This window comes from Haemaphysalis longicornis, unplaced genomic scaffold (assembly GCF_048455015.1).
Source record: "Haemaphysalis longicornis isolate Haplotype H1 unplaced genomic scaffold, Haemaphysalis longicornis Haplotype H1 scaffold_4, whole genome shotgun sequence".
Taxonomy (NCBI): domain Eukaryota; kingdom Metazoa; phylum Arthropoda; class Arachnida; order Ixodida; family Ixodidae; genus Haemaphysalis; species Haemaphysalis longicornis.
Window position 1 is genome coordinate 11702401 of NW_027526361.1, and position 17538 is coordinate 11719938.

Sequence of the window (17538 nt, forward strand, 5' to 3'; positions counted from 1 at the left end):
GAATAATAAAAAAAGAAAAACGCATTGGAGCGTTTTACAAAGTATCTAACGTAGTGTGGAATATTCTCTGTCATCAAGCACAGCCACCTCGGCTGTCGCTTCCGTATGTTATAAAACATCCCGGCGTAGTATTATCCTGCTTAGGAATACGGCATGGTAGCGTATGCCTCGTTTGGCGTTCGTGCATATTTTTTTAACACAAAAATTGTACAAATAAGCGCTACCAACAACAACAACAAGTATCATTCCTTCTGTGGCGAGCCTCTACAGGAAACACGGCGAAAAGAGCATGGCAGAGGTGGCCGATCCGGCCGGAAGTCCAGGTATGAGGTTTTCCGGCCGGTTTTCTCCTCCGCTCTTCGGTCTTCCGGCATCGCACGCAGAGATGGGGGCGGGAAATCGGGCCACTGTTGTTTGCGTAATGCACTGCTTCTATTGCATGTATTGCGAAAATATTACATACACGGGAACTATTCAATGTGTACTTGCTGCTGGTCAACCTTTGTTTTAATTCTAAAACCTCTTCCCCTTCCCTTTAAGTAGTGTGGTGAAGAGGGGAAGAGAGGTGGAGGGGAGGGTGGTAGACAATCGCTGCTGCTGATGATATTTCTCGACACCTTTTGCTCCATTCTCATTTTTCTGGAATTTAAATTTCATGCACGCCAACCTTTTACCTTCTCTTTCTGCATCTTATGGTTCTATAAACCAGGGTGCGTTTCCTTTCTGCGTCTCAATAGATTTCGCAGAAGTCGGCACTGGCTTTTCCAATATAATATTTAATCAAACACCATTTATTTTTTTGCCACAAATTTTTATTTACCTCAAAACAACGCGGGGTCGATTCCCCACCCCGGCGGCCGCTTTTCTGATGGAGGCGAAAAACAAAAACGCTTGTGTGTACGAGATTTCGGCGCACGTTAAAGATCTCCAGGGGGTCAAAAATTACTCCGGAGCCCTCCACTACGGTGCGCCTCATCACCTACGTTGCGTCGGTGCGTTGAAACCTACAATCAATCAACATTCACTTCAAACACCTGTATAACGTAATGCCCCGCTCCGAACTGTGCAGCTTCCAAAATCGCGAATTATTGCAGCAAGTGGTCGTCCAGTTCTAGAATATTAGGGCGGCCACGTTGTACCCTTGTAGCAGTCGTAAGGAGTCGACACGAGCGTGAATAGGGTCTCGTTGAGATGCCACCCGTAGCCTTCCATCACCAGCTGGTGGGCGCGGCAGATCAGGTCAAGGTCACTGGTGGCGTTGAACTGGGCCACCACGTCGCGGAAGAATCCGGCACCGCGCGTGCTCACCCCCAAGCCCACCGTATCTTCCTGGTCCGACCAGAGCTGGGCGCACATCGGCCCGTCGTGTGGGACTTTCTGCTTCCGGTTGATGATCGGTATTCGGTCGATGGTCTGGACGGGCGGCGACAGACCACCATGTACGCAGAAAACCTGCCCGTCGACCATGGGCCGACAGGGGGAGGTAGTCGAACACCTCCGTGCAGTATCGCCACACGTTGGCGGAGCTGTACTTGCACACTCTCCCGTCGCACAAGCCGTTGGGGCCCAACTGCCAACTCTCGGGGCCTCCCAGATCAGCGTCATGCGGTCCGGACCTAGCCTCTTCCGCGACAGCAGCAGCAGGAAGGTCTCCACGCTGTTGGAGCGCCGATCAACGACATCCCCCATGGAGATGTAGTTGGTGCTGAGAACATCTCCGCCCACCCCGAATAGCGCCTTCAAGTCGCAGAACTCTCCGTGTGTGTCGCCACGCACAGTCACCGGTGAGTCCACTCGGGGCACGTCGCCTTCTCCCCGAAGAATTTCCCGGGCCTTGAAGCCGCGCCGCCTCACTTCCGACTCCTTGATGCTCTCGCAGCGTCGGAGCTGCTCGAAGTGGCGATCCAGGTTGCCGGTGTCTCCGGCGCCACCTTCCATATCGCATTGGGCGCGTTGGACGCCAGTCGGTCGGCGCGTTGGGCGCCAGTCGTTGGGCGCGTTGGGCGCCAGTCGTTGGGCGCGTTGGGAGTCAGACGTTGGGCACGGAGGGCGCCAGTCGTGGAGTACGGGAGTGCAGAGACGGTGGAATGTCGGCCAGAGCTAGAGTTCGATTAGTCGACGGAGAATTCGGCCGGATGAGACGCTGGGTAGCCTTGGAGGGAGACGGAACCAGTGGGACTTCGCCGGAGCCGCCGACTCGCCTGTCTAGAGCATTGAGGAAGGCCGGCCACTGGACATGTTCTTCTTCTCCTTCAAGGTAATGTGACGTCATCGTGGCGTGTGGGGACCTGGTGCATGTGGCCTTTCCATTGGGTTAGGGAAGTCACGTGACCGTTCGGCGTGTTGCCTTTCCATTGGACTGCGTTAGAACGGTGGTTTGGGCTAGTTGGTGGTGCATACTGAAATTCGAAACAGCGCAAAAAGACGGGAGAAGGAAACGACGACACAAGGCGCTGACTAACAACTGGTTGGTTTATTGCGCGGTTTGCGAAATATACCCAGAAAAGAAGGCGGGAAGGAAGACGATGAAAAAGGAGGAAGCACGAAAAAAAGAAGTGCATCGAACATTGCACACAAAATACAAGATTGATACACGTGCATTGATTAAATGGTAGCAACGCTGATATGAGACGTGGTCAGAGGCGCGAGGCAAGCAAGACATCCTGAACAGTCAAGCTTTTTATGAGTCCAGATAGCGGATTTCCTTTTTTAGTAATTCAATGGACGGCTTGCCACGTCTCATATCATCGTTGCTACCATTTAATCAATGCACGTGTATCAATCTTGTATTTTGTGTGCAATGTTCGATGCACTTCTTTTTTTCGTGCTTCCTTCGTTTTTATCGTGTTCCTTCTCGCCTTCTTTTCTGGGTATATTTCGCAACCCACGCAATAAACCAACCAATTGTTAGTCAGCGCCTTGTGTCGTCGTTTCCTTGTCCCGTCTTTTTGCGCTGTTTCGAATTTCAGTACTTTCCATTGGGTTAGGGAAGTCACGTGACCGTTCTAGCGGCGTATACTTTCATGAAAAACAATAAACGAGGCTTTTCTTCGTCGCCACAGGAGACTTGCCTTACAGGTAAAGGCGCATACTACTGAGGTGGCGTGTTTTTAAATGCTTCGCCGCACAGCGCCCCCTTCGGCCTCTGTGGCCTCGGGGGAGAATTCTCGGTGCTAACCACCCCCCCTCCCCCTTCCCAGTTTTCATTCCAGTGAAGCCGCTTTACTCGCGCCACTCCGACGTTCTTTTACGCCACCGCCGATCCCTCTTTCACATCAGTTATTTGCCGGTGTCTTTCACGTTTTGGCACGCGCACGTAAGCGTTTGCCGGTTTAAGCTTGCACATGTGGAGAGTGGAGGGGGGAGGGGGGAGCATGCACGCAAAAGATATAGGGTTCATGCCCTCACTGATGACGTGTACGTTGTGCTGGCGGGAGGTTTACCGTGTTACACAGACAATAAGATGCCTACGACATGGGAGGGAAGCAGGCAGCCCCATGTTTGTTCGCTAGAATGAAGCTCGAGTCCTTCCAAGTTTCATTCACCAAAATGGCTGGGAAGCATGCACACTGGCAAATTACAAAGAAACGTGATTTGTTTCGTGCACTCCGTCTACTCCGTCCAGCTTCGCAGGTCATCCATCGTCACGGCGTAGAGTTACTTACAATATATATACTAGAGCGGAATCCGGCGCTAGCGTCTATGCGGCTCACATCAAGGCCGTCTGTGTCCTCATGGACCGCCATTACATCATGCGCTCGCCTTAGTTTCATTATTGGCTTGGATTGAAACGTTTTAGTGACCGCAAATTTAAACAAAGCGCCACAAAAGCGCGAAGAATAGTGTGCAATTATGTAAGTGGAAAATTAAACATTCTGTTTTAAAACTAAGGAAAAAGAAAGTAAAGCGTATTTTTGCTGGAACGGTTGAGCCTACTATGCTGCAGGCCAAGGTAGTAGCAGAGTCCTTCAAGCATTGAAGGGCTCTGGTTGTAGTTACGAACAATGTTAATATTTGGGAGGAAAACTCATTAGATACTCTCATTTTATTAATTTTACCATTATTTCAAATAATAAGTTGTTTGAAGAGTTTGGGAAGTTTTTTGAGCGTGCCTATAAAAACGTCGCCTTCGTGGTGAACCGGTGCACCACGCTACAATTTAACAGGACAATTAAATTCAGCTACAATTTAACAAGAAAAAAGAAAACGTGGCGTTAAACAGTCGTGGACGATGAAAAGAGAGGATGGGTACAGGTGCCCGTATCTGTCCCATCTTGTTTTCGTCGAAGTACATTTTGTTTCTTTTTTTCGTCAGATACAAATTTCGGGGCAGCATATTACCCGCTCAGTCAAACTTCCTTCGACTGCGGCATCACCTAGGTCAGTTACGATGTCGCACTGCCTGCTGTTTCATTCGAACACGGCTGCCACATAACAGGGAGGATTTCGGCTTCCTCGTATCTCGGAGATCCAAAAACCGCTTAAGAATCCAATCGCCATGCCAAGACAAAACCAAACGTGGGTGTCTTCCCATAAACCCCCAAGACGACATGGATTACCAGGTGCAGTTTCCTCTCTAGTATACTTACTAAGAAACTCTATGCTTCACGGCAGTGATTTGTTATTTTGTTTTTGCAAAACGTTTTTCTAAGATCACTTCTGCGTGTTCTAGGCTTAATAATGGGGATTTGGTACCATTTAGGTCGCTTTAGATTCGGGGCGCAGCCTATGACCTACGTTTCACGTGAGGCCGCTGTGCAGCGAAGCATTTCGAAATACACGGAGGATTGGCCCAGTACGAACGCAATCCCTCGGTCTTTTGCTTCTTCGTCCGATCATCGCTCATCCCGAGCCCTTGACACATACACTGAGAGGGTTTTGGTTGGCTAGCAGCGGAACAGCCTCCGCCCCTGCTGTTCCACAAATGCACAGCTTGTAGCGTGACAGTTATAATTCGGGCTATTATTTTCTTCGTTAGGCAACGGCGGCGCCCTAACGCGTACGATCGCCTGCTGCCGGCGACGTACAATCCCCAAGGACGATAGCGCTGGGGCTGAGCCACCACCGTTCAGTGCTCGCCACGAGGAGAAATAAACGGGGACCCCAGTTTGGGTTCGCGGGCGAATGCGTTCAGACGTGTCCCGCCTCGTCTCTCCTCGGCAGTCGCGACAGTATACTCTCTGCGTGGAACTTAATTCGGGGCCTTCAAACACGTGACACTCGACATCGTGAATAAAGTAACGGCAAGGAACGTTATTCTCCCCAAAACTCAAATGATTTTACAGAGCAGAACTCTAATAATAGGTCAGTAACTGGTTATAGAAAGAAAAATAACGAGGCTAATGGCGAATTAAACAGTTAGCCTTGGCAGACTGAACTTGTGTTCTGGCAAAATAACTCAGTCCAGTTAAGCATCGCGCTTTACACCGCTCCAGCTATTTTTTTTTTTTTGTACTCTGCGCATAATCTGAGGCATCTTTATGAGCCCGATTGCATAGAGTGCTCCGTACATAGCCCTAAAACCCTAGCTCCTAACAAGTCAAACTGAACGCCGCGATACGGCAAGCCTATAAAACCGCACAAGGACTGCCCCCAAAACGGCAACTACACAGTTACTACAATTTGGCGTCCACAATACGTGAAAAGTAATCCAAAAAGCGCATCAAATTTCTCAATTCACACGCCTCCAACTAACCACCCCGGGAAGAGCGACCCTCCACTGGCTAGGGTATTCGACCGTACATCAGCAAGACAAGAAGACAAACATTCGCCAAGCCCATTCGACCATACATCAGAGTAGCGCCAATACTACGTAACATGTTTCCGACCTATAAAGGCCCGACGAGCAGCAAGGGCACCATGATAACCCCCGCCTTCACAATGCAGACGCCGCTCCCTATCCCCCCAAATCTGCCCACGCTGCCAGTGTGACCGACGCCAACGGAACAGAATCAACCCCAGTCATGACCCTGTAAAAACAGCTGAACAAGTTGCCTTCGCCCTAGCCGCCACCACTTCGAAGACTATACAGTTATACGGACAGACTCCCAAGCTGCATGCCGCAATTTCCTGATCGGACGAATATACCTACCAGCATCGGCTATACTAAAACAAATTAAACGACTTTCAGAACTATAGATTGTCTGGTCACGAATCCCTCAAAGGAAGTGAGCCGGCACACGCCGCTGGCCGTGCCCATACACACCGGGCCGTTTCCCAAGTGATAACCTACAAGCTGACGACATCCTCAAGCCTACGCCCCTGCGAAAGTACGTCGACATACTCGCCCACTACCGGCACAGGCACCAACAATACCCAGCACCCCACCCACACCTATCCAGAACGGAAGATATTATATTAAGACGATTACAAACGAACTCTTACCCCCACAATACCCTACTCCATGCAACGTGCCCCACCGTATACCCCGCCTTTTGCAAATACTGCCCCCACCCCGGCACTCTATACCATCTGCTCTGGGGGTGTCACAAACCCTGTCCCTCACTCCTAATCCTCAACCTTCATACCAGCAGTGGGTGGCACGGCTGACCAGCTCTGACCTCTCCTCCCAGCCTAGCCTGGTGTAGAGGGCCCGGGTGGCCAAAGCAGGCCAGGGTATCCCGGACTAAAGGAAAAAAAAGAAAACCCAGGAGGGTGCCCAGACATCAGTACTTAATGCCCGCCTAAATAAAGTTTATTCCCCTTTTTCCTCCTTCGTTTCTTTTGTTTTGGAGCCATGACTTGTCGACCGTGTCAAAATCAGGAAAGGGTGGGGGGTAGGTTCTGAGAGACCTTTCTTTTTGACAACAGCCCAAGCAACCACAGACGTCCGTGAAACGTCTGAAAAACAGCCGCACATCCAATGCTAAGTTTGGACGACTATTTTACGTCCACTGTACGTCCATGTATAGATAAACATTTGTGGACGTACAGTGGACATCCAGCGAAGGATGTACAAAGAATGTACATTTCTGTATTTCCCAAGGACATACGCCCGTGCATAAACAAAGTTGCCACGAATCATCAATTGGTGTAAATTTAATATAAAGCAAAAACAGAAAAGCTACTCTGCTTGTCGAGATTTCGTGCATCAACACCCTGACATACATTGCAAGTTTCATCTGTATATTATAAAATTTAGCCTCATTATTTAACTTTTCTGAAGCCTCTCACTGACTCCAATGATAATATCTTTGGTGAGGGGTATATACGAATTGAGAACCGCAAACACAACGTGTGAAGCAAGTTGAAGTGCGTTGGTGTTATGCGTTGGTGTAACCGTTGCAGGTGTATATGCTTCTCGTTGATAAACCGTTTGTGATTCTGCGTATTTTTAATGAACTTCCAAAATACATCCAATTCCGGACGCCTGAAGGGACATCCGGACGTCCCACGGACGTACATGCTATGTCCATCAGCTCTGAGACAGACGTTTTTCGGACGTCCGCTAGAGCCGGAATGGACGTACGCTGGACGGCTCATGGACGTACGGTGGTTGCTTAAGGGGGGGGGGGGCTCAAGCCCCCCTGGCCCCCGTTCTCTTTCCGGAGCCCCTGCATTGAGATCATGAAAGTAGGAGCTATAGGGGTCAGAGCGGAAAAATATATAAACCGAGTTTTGCTCGGCGAAACAAACGCTCAACGTGCCGCTCGCTCGGAACGTGTTCGAAAAAGAACCCGAAGAGGCAGCGGCGGCTGCGGAGGAGGAGGAGGAGTAGGAGGAGGAGGAGGAGGAGGAGGAGGAGGAAGAGAAACGTTTATTGTAGCGGGAAAGGCTGTTGTGGGTGGCCTTCCTAGTGCGGATAGCCGCGAGGCGATCTTGTCCGAGACACGAGGTTAACCTGCGTCTCTAGCAGGCAGCTGGTCAGCTCGCCCTCCCACTGCTCCAAGGAATTGGAAGGGATGGGATTGGGTGGTAAGGAGTTATTCGTAATCCCAAGGTGAATGGAATGAGGGATTCTAGCAGGGCGGTCAGATAAAGGGCTGCGATTTTTATTTAACTATCGCGGCGACGCTTCGCAGGCGATAAGGCGCGCCGTAGTAGAGCGCTCCGGATTAATTTTGACCGGTAGGGGATCTTTAACGTGCACCAAAATTTCGAACGTACGGGCGTTTTTGCTTTTCGCCTGCATCAGAAAAGCAGCCGCCGCGTACGGGAATCGAACCCGCGTTCTTGGGCTCAGCAGCACAACGCAACTGTCGACTGACCCACCACGGCGGGTTCAGAAAAAGGGCGACATCGGCTTCCTCCATTACATCTTTCACAGATGGAGACACGCTGTAAATATATTCCAGGCCTCCACAGGTAGAAATTGCCGAAATTACTCAGTGATTCATCAATCAAAATGTGACAGCGTTGCGCATTTTTACAACAGATAAGGGCAGCTCCCAATTCATTGTCGAGAAGGTGTTTGTATACAAGGCCGCTACCGTCCTCATTTGGGAGGAGAACGCACAGAGCACGTGACTGGTTCGGTGATCGTAACTTTCAAACCTTTGTCGGTTCCACTCACCACGTGCGGCTCCCAATAGTTTGCGTGTGAGGGGGGGGGGGGGGATTAGTAGAAGTAGTAAAGACACCTCATTGCTAAGCACAAATCAGGTGCTCGAAAGGTGCTTCGCCTGCCCAAGCAGGTCGAGCTGATACGTTTGACGCGAAATCAGCGAAGCATATTTATTTATTTATTTATTTACTTATTTATTTATTTATATCGTAGGACACCGTGGTGGATGAGAAGACAGAGGCTTAAGTAGTGTGGTGAAAACGGGGAAGAGAGACGGAGGGAGGGGGGGCGTAGACAATCGCTGCTGCTGATGATGATATTGCTCGACACCTTTTGCCCTATTCTTATTTTTCTGGAATTGTAATTTCATGCACGCTTTTTTTTGTGTGCATATTGCATCCGCTAAGAGTTCCGCTACCTGGGGATACCTCGTTTCTGTCTGTGAGTGCCCATCCGACTAATTAGTGGCTGTCTGAACACTCCACCGTGCCGGCGGGGCGCTAGCCCTAATGGCCACCGCCGCGCCGCCGAACCTGCCTGCCTCCGGGCCTGCCGCTGCTCTGCCTGCAGCCACCGACCCGCTCCTGTCTACCCTGGACACAGCCACTCAGAGCATGGACTTCGACGAACTAAGCGGTCGCACGATTCATCCCAACGGCCCTTGGACGAAAATTATCCAAGCTCGCAAGAATAACAAATCAAAGCCGAAAGCTGCGTCTCCTACGCTTGTCGCTACAACATCCGCCGCGCCGAACGCCGCTTCTCCAACAACCCCTGCCGCCACCACAGTCGCCCCTGTCGGATCCGCGTCAGCTGCCGGCATCCTGCCCACACTCCGCCAGCCCCGCGTTCGCAAGCCCGTCACCCCAAGCCTACCAGATTCTGAGTACGTCATCGTCTACCGTCCCCGCGCCGCAGGCACGGTCGCGCGCTGCTCAACTAAAGACATTGTGACCGCACTCGTTGCAGCTAGCAAGCTTCCTCCAGAACAGTTCTACGCATCCATAACACTGCAAATACAACCCGCACAAAATCTGCTGGTGGCCTCAACTGCAAATGAAGATCACGCCCTTCTGCTGAGCACTGTCGATCAATTTGCTCTCACGACCGGCATTCTGGAACTGTCGCCCTACCTGAAACCCCCGCCTGGCACAGTTCGCGGCGTCATACACGGCCTCGATGAAGGCATTTCCAACGAAGACCTAAACGACCTCCTGCCAGCCAATGGACCCAGTCTACTTCACGCCAGACTACTGGGACGAACATCATCAGCCCTTTTGACGTTCCAGGGACCCCACGTGCCCTTTTACGTAAAGGTGGGCTGTCTGCTGACCAGGTGCCGCCCGTGCCGACGAGCAGTGCAGTTTTGCCGCATTTGCGGCGACGTAGGCCACAGACAGGACATTTGCCCGCGGCCGGACGAGCCGAAGTGTATCGCTTGCGGCACCCCGAGCCCCTCCTCCGACCACAACTGCCAGCCCAGCTGCAAGCTGTGCTCCCTTCCACACATCACAGCGAGTAAAGACTGCCCCAAGCGTTTTCTTCCCCGAACAACAACGAAACCCATGACTTCGGCCGACCTCGTCGCACAGAAGTTCAACATTCTACCAGCCAAGCCTTCCCACCACGTCACCCAGGTAAGCTGGTCGCAGGTGGCTGCGCCTTTTCCCACTGCTCAGCATGCCGACTTCCCCCCTCTACCTACTCCTGTCAACACACCCCTTTCCCCACCTTCTTCCCCCTCTGAACTGACACTCTCCCAAGCACAAGCTCAATTTCAACGACAACTCAATCTCTTGATGGAACGAGTTGACAAGCTTGAACATCAAACGCAGGAACGCCTAATTCAGATAGAGACTCAGAATGCGCTACTAATAGAAAAGATCAACACACTCCCAGTCTTCCAATCGCCCGAGGAAACAACCGTCCTCATCGATCGAAAAATCACAGAGGCCCAAACCACAACGACCAACCTCATCCTCCGAATAGAAGACGCCCTCACCACACGAACAAAGGCAATCGAACAACAAATCACGGCCATGAACTCAGCGCTCGTGAACCTTACGAAACAAGTCTCGGACCTCTCAAGTCGAGAACATACACCATATCCAAAGAAACAGAAGACCTACCCTCAACGAGACGTGGAAATGGCAGCAACTCTTGATGCACTCCAACATGAATAATAATCCGCAAGCCATACAACGTCCCTTAACCATATGGCAATGGAATTGTCGTTCATTTCAAAGCAAGCGTATCTCCCTCTTACATCTCAGTCAGGACAAAAAACCAGATGTCATTGCCCTCCAAGAAGTTGATACCGCCCCTGTCACCCTACGGGATTACGAAACACACGTCTCACCAGCCTCCCCTCGCACGGCAATCCTGGTGGCACGCCATCTCACCGCGCAGATTATCGACATTCACTCCCGAATTGGCCATACATTTATAGAAATTCTTCCTACTTCGCCTACCACGCCTAGTATATTCCTGCTTAACGTGTATAGCCCCCCACGAGAATCACTCGCTTCGCTCGACCACCTCGTCCAACGTGCCCTCTGTCATTCTCATAGGCACCCTTTACTATCCCCATCCCCATGCACCCTATACCACATGGTGTGGGAGTGCCACCTAACCCCAACTCTACTCCCCCTTCCCAACCCAACCCCTGAGCAGTGGGAGGGCCAGCTGGCTAGCGGCGACCTGGGTGACCAGCAACAGCTGATATCCCGGGCGCAACTGGCCGCACGTGCCCAGGGCCTCCTGGACTGAGGACGCCCCCCACAAGAGAGGAACGGCTCAACTAACTCCGTTCCAGCTCAATAAAACGTTTTCACCACCACCACCACCACCACCACCAACCTTTTACCTTCTCTTTTTGCAGCTTATGGTCCTATAAACCAGGGTGCGTTTCCTTTCTGCGTCTCAATAGATTTCGCAGAGGTCGGCACTGGCTTTTCCCATATAATATTTAATCAAACACCATTTACTTTTTTGCAACAAATTTTTATTCACTTCAAAACAACGCGGGGTCGATTCCCCACCCCGGCGGCCTCTTTTCTGATGGAGGCGAAAAACAAAAACGCTTGTGTGTACGAGATTTCGGCGCACGTTAAAGATCTCCAGGGGCTCAAAAATTAATCCAGAGCCCTCCACTACGGTGCGCCTCATCACCTACGTTGCGTCGGCGCGTTGAAACCTACAATCAATCAATATTCACTTCAAACACCTGTATAACGTAATGCCCCGCTCCGAACTGTGCAGCTTCCAAAATCGCGAATTATTGCAGAAAGTGGTCGTCCAGTTCTAGAATATTAGGGCGGCCACGTTGCACCCTTGTAGCAGTTGTAAGGAGTCGACATGAGCGTGACTAGGGTTTCGTTGAAATGCCACCGTAGCTCTCCATCACCAGCTGGTGGGCGCGGCAGATCACGTCAAGCTCACTGGTGGCGTTGAACTGGGCCACCACGTCGCGGAAGAATCCGGCACCGCGCGTGCTCCCCCCCCCCCCTCCCCCCCCCCCCCCCCCCCCCCCCCCCCCCCCCCACCGCCCACCGTATCTTCCTGGTCCGACCAGAGCTGGGCGCACATCGGGTCGTCGTGTGGGACCTTCTGCTTCCGGTTGGTGATCGGTATTTGGTCGAAGGTCTGGACGGGCGGAGACAGACCACCATGTACGCAACAAACCATCCCGTCGACCAGGGCCGACCGGGGGAGGTAGTCGAACACCTCCGTGCAGTAGTGCCACATGTTGGCAGCGCCGTACTTGCGCACGCTCTCGTCGCGAAAGCCGTTGGGGCCCAACTTCCGACTCTCGGGGCCTCCCCAGGTCAGCGTCATGCGGTCCAGATCCAGCACCTTCCGCGCCAGCAGCAGCAGGAAGGTCTCCACGCTGTTGGAGCGCCGATCAACGAAATCCCCCATGGAGGTGTAGTTGGGGCTGGTAACATCTCCGCCCACCCTGAGCAGCGCCTTCAAGTCGTAGAACTGTCCGTGTACGTGCCACTCGCGGCACGTCGCCTTCTTTCCGAAGAATTTCCCGGGCCTTGAAGCAGCACCGCCTCCCTTCCGACTCCTTGATGCTTTCGCAGCGTCGGAGCTGCTCGAAGTGGCGATCCAGGTCGCCGGTGTCCCCGGCGCCACCGACCATATCGCATTGGGCGCGTTGGGCGCCAGTCGGTCGGCGCGTTGGGCGCCAATCGTTGGGCGCGTTGGGAGCCAGACGTTGGGCGCGGAGGGCGCCACTCGTGGAGTACGGGAGTGCAGAGATGGTGTAATGTCGGCCCGAGAGTTCGATATGTCGACGCAGAATTCGGCCAGATGAGACGCTGGGTAGCCTGGAGGAAGACGGAACCAGTGGGACTTCGCCGGAGCCGCCGACTCGCCTGTCTAGAGCATTGAGGAAGGCCGCCCACTGGACATGTTCTTCTCCTTCAAGGTAATGTGACGTCATCGTGACGTGTGGGGGCCTGGTGCGTGTGGCCTTTCCATTGGGTGAGGGAAGTCACGTGACCGTTCGGCGTGTTGCCTTTCCATTGGGTTAGAGAAGTCACGTGACCGTTCTGACGGCGTATATTTTGATGACAAACAATAAACGAGGCTTTTCTTGTTCGTCACAGGCGAGTTGTCTGACCGGTAATGGCGCATACTACTGAGGTGGCGTGTTTTCAAATGCTTCGCCGCACAGCGCCCCCTTCGGCCTCTGAGACATCGGGGGAGAAGTCTGTGTTCTACCCCCCCCCCCCCCCCCCCCCTCCCCAGTGTTCATTCTAGTGGAGCCGTTTTATTCTGCGCCGCTCCGACGTCCTCTTATGGCCACCGCCGACCCCTCTTTCCCACCAGTTATTTGCCGGTGTCTAACGTTTTAGCACGCGCACGTAAGTGGTTCCCGGTTTATGCTTGTCAGCACGGGCGAGAATCGCAACGAAGGGGTAGACCTAGCTGCGCGCGCGCTCACCAGTCGCGGCGCGAGCCCGGACCCCCCGCCGATGGAAACGGAAGACGACGAGGCGACGCCGCTCACCTCGTATAAGGACAATCTGGAGTGGTACAGGGGCAACAGGCAGGTGTTCCCGCCGCCCCACCACAAGCTTACGAGGAGGGAAGCGGTGACGCTGCGACAACTACAAACGTGCGCGGTGTGTAGGAAGGACAGGGCCACGATGGCTCATATCGTGTGGAACCGCAAAGTGAACGACAGTGCTACAGAGACGTTACTGCCGCACCTAGCGGATGCGGCGGTGGCAAGTAAGGACTACGACGTGCAATACAGGGCCGTCCAGCAAGTGTTGGAGGCTCTCGAGCGTCAGCGGCCGAAAGCACTGTCCCCTCGGGGGCTGGGTGCGTGTAGGTAGCCGATGCCGAGGGACCGACACGACATTAGGCAGCGTAAATTTTGCCGGACAATAAAGATGTTTTATCTCTCTCTCTCTGCACATGTGGGGAGTGAAGGGAGCGCGTGCACGCAAAAGCTGTAGGTACATGCCCTCACTGATGACATATCCGTCGTGCTGGCGGGAGGTTTACCGTGTTACACAGACAATAAGATGCCTACAACGCCGGAGGTAAACAGGCTGCCCCATGCTTCTTCGCTGGAATAAAGCTCGAGTCCTTCCGAGTTTCATTCAGCTAAATGGCTAGGAAGTATTCTCAATGGCAAATTGCAAAGAAACGTGGTTTGTTTCGTGCATTCCGTCGACTGCTTCCAGCTTCGCAGGTCATCCATCTTCACAGAATTGAGAGCCAATATATTTTTTTTGTTTTTGCAAAAACGTTTTCTAAGAGCACTTTTGCGTGTTTTTGCTTTAATAATGGGGATTTGGTATTCTTTATGTGGCTTTAGGTTCGGGGCGCAGCCTATGACCTACGTGTCACGTGGGGGCGCTTTTCAGCGAAACATTTGGAAATATACGGGGGGAATTGGCTGCGTATGAACGCAATCCGTCGGTCTTTTGCTTCTTCCTCCACTCAACGCACATCCCGAGCCCTTGACAGATACTCTGCAAGGGGATTGGTTGGCTAACAACGGAACAGCTTCCACCACTGCCTTTCTGCACAGTTTGGAGTGAGACAGTAATAATTCAGGCTATAGGTAATGACATTCGTACTGTGGCGGCACCCTGGATAACCTAGGTTATCACAAAAGCTTTTGTGATAACCTTTTGTGATAACCTTTTGTGATTCTGTACATTTTTACTAAATATTTAAATACGTCCGGACGTTCCACGGACGTACATGGTATGTCCATCGTCTCTGATAAGGACGTCTTGTGGACGTCCGCTAGAGCCGAAACGGACTCACGTTGGACGGCCGATCGACGTACGGTGGTTGCTCGGGAGTGAAGCTCAAGACCCCTGGCCTCCATTCTCTTTCCGGAGCCCCACAGATAATAACGATCATGGAAGTAGGAGCTAGAGGAGTCAGAGCAGAAAGATATACAAACCGAGTTTTGCTCGTGCGGCTACGGATTTGTGTTCCCAAATGACGCGCCGCATTGCAATCTCATTTGTTGGAGAGAAGCCGGTCCCCCTTCGCGCTACTCCTGCCACCGTCGCCGCTGCGTCATCTTCCCTATCATCTGTTATATTCCTTCTTGTCCTGTCAATTCTCGTTTGCGTGTTTGCTCTGAATCATGCCAAAAGGTGTTCATGGACTTCTGGAGTGTCAACGGTGCAACCATTGCGGTTTGTTCACAAAGCGTTTTACTCTGCAGTTTCTTGTGCTGTACGTTCCTCCGTATAGGCATCAGGGTTGCTATGTCCTGAAAAGCAACATTAAAAGTCGCGAAATAAACTGCGCAAGTTTAATTAGGAGCCATAAAGATAGCCATTTAGGCAAAAAAGCACAATTCTGCGCATAGCAAGCGCCGTACAAACAAAAATCACAAAAGCGGTTCCTCGTAGAGTTAATGAAAGAGAACACCACTCTATGTCATTGGGGGCGGGTGGTGATTTGGCAGATGACTGCGCTAGTACGTGGACGCCGGACTTTCAGGCCGCCCGTGCCCTTGGGAGTCATGCGACGCAACACGCCAACGGAAACCTTGAGGCACATCGCATATGCTACGATCTCTGGCCTTGTTACTAGATACAAGGCACGCATATCTGAAGAGAAATGAAGATTCATTGTATTGCCCCACGGAGCGTATTTTGCACGTAACATCTGTGTTTTTGTTTATTTGTATGTGAATAAATAATAATTTCTTATTAGGTGTGTAGTGTCCGTCCTGTTATATTTAATTCGTGGTTTTTCCCTTTTCTGTGCATGTGTGCAGGCCAAAAATGTCGCTGTTCACTCAATACAAACTAGCCCGAATGCTCCCACCATCGGCCGTCCGTCGGCCGTCCAGTGTACGTCCATTCCGGCTCTAGCGGACATCCGCAGGATGTCAGTTGCAGTGCCGATGGACATATACCATGAACGTCCGTTCGGACGCCCGAACGTTTCGGAACGTTTCATACGCCCATTGGGACGTCCGAAATTGGATGCATTTCGGATGTTAAGTAAATATTCAGAGAATCGCAAATGGTTTATTAACAATGGGATTGTGTTCTTCACAACGAATACTGCACCGAATGACACCAACGCACTACCGGGCAGACAATAAGCATAGACGAACACGGCACACTTGCTTCAAATGTTTCGCTTGTGGTTCTCAATTCTTATATACCCTTCCCCAAAAAGATCATCGTTGGAGTCAGTGATGCGCTTCAAAAAAGCTAAGAACATATGCTTTAGTAATACGCATATGAAACTTGCGTTATATACAAGTCAGGGTGTCGATGTACAAAATCTTTTTCAATTGAAAAACAAAGTAGCTATTCTGTAGTTACTTTTGCATTCAATTTACGCCATTATTTGATGCTTCGCGGAAACATTGTACGTCCACAGACGGGTGTCCTTGGGACATATGAAAATATATATCCTTCGTACGTCTGTCGCTCGATGTCCACGGTACGTTCGCAAATGTATACATTCCAAACATGGACGTACAGTAGGGTTGCCGCTTTCCCTAAAAAAAAACAGCCCCTGAGAAGGTGGAGCGGGGGGGGGGGGGGGCGAAATATACAAAATTGAATTTTTGTTGACGAAATAACGCCATGTTTTTTACATAATTATTGTAGCGTTTTCGTAGAGAGAAGTCAACATAACCTGCGTACCGAAAGCAACTTGAAATTTATGTTATTGCTCTGAATATGCTGCACTGAAAAGTAACCGAGCATACTTCGTCCATTAAAAGCTCTGTTCTCCCCTGGTTGTGCCTCCGTTTGATCCTCCAGCTCGCTCGCCCGCCTATTTTCTCTGCTCGCATGTCTTTGCGCAGTTTGTCAACACACATTTATCATCGTAGTTACTGAATTGACGATTATAAAACGCAAGAAAATAAGTAATCCCAGCACGACGGCCAAAAAAACCGGCCGTTGGCGGCCGGTTTTAGGTATGGACCGGCAACCAGCCCGCTGTCTAAACACCGGTCGGACTGGTCAAAAACCGGGCAGGTGGCAACCCTAACAAGCAGTGGACGTATACAGTGGCCGTCTAAACTTGGCATTGGATGTTCCACGGACGTTCCACGGACGTTCCATGGACGTCCGTGGCTGCTTGGGCTTGCCTTAAAAATTGTGGTTGATTCCTCTGACATAGGAATCATTCAAACACGAAAGTGAAATGTGCAGCGAAATCTCTAGCTGAGCATGATTTGCGGGACGGCGGCTGTCTTGTGGGTGTGCTTGCCGGGCGACGTCCTGCTGGCGGTTCGCTTCGGCAAAGGTGTACTGGCGTCATTTCCGTGACGGATATGACGTCAGTGAAATATTGGTGTATCGCGGCATAAGCACTTCTGTGTTAAAATATAAAACCTGAAAACGAACAACCTTAAGTATAACGTACTCTTTAGTACTAAAGGTTGCTTCCCCGCAAGAAGACTCCCTATGCAGGGATGCACCCTTTACAGGCCGCTTGCTTCATTGTACTGGCGTCACTTCCGTGACGGATATGACGTCGGCAAAATCTTCGTGTATCCGGGAATAAAACACTTT

At 51.4% G+C, this 17538-nt stretch overlaps 2 pseudogenes; both read right to left on the reverse strand.

Annotated features, from left to right (window-relative positions):
* Positions 1–1010: 1010 nt before the first annotated feature.
* On the reverse strand, positions 1011–2268 carry LOC144179387 (serine/threonine-protein phosphatase 4 catalytic subunit B pseudogene; annotated as a pseudogene).
* Positions 2269–11687: 9419 nt separating this feature from the next.
* Positions 11688–12760, reverse strand: LOC144180271 (serine/threonine-protein phosphatase 4 catalytic subunit B-like; annotated as a pseudogene).
* Between the last annotated feature and the right edge of the window lie 4778 nt (positions 12761–17538).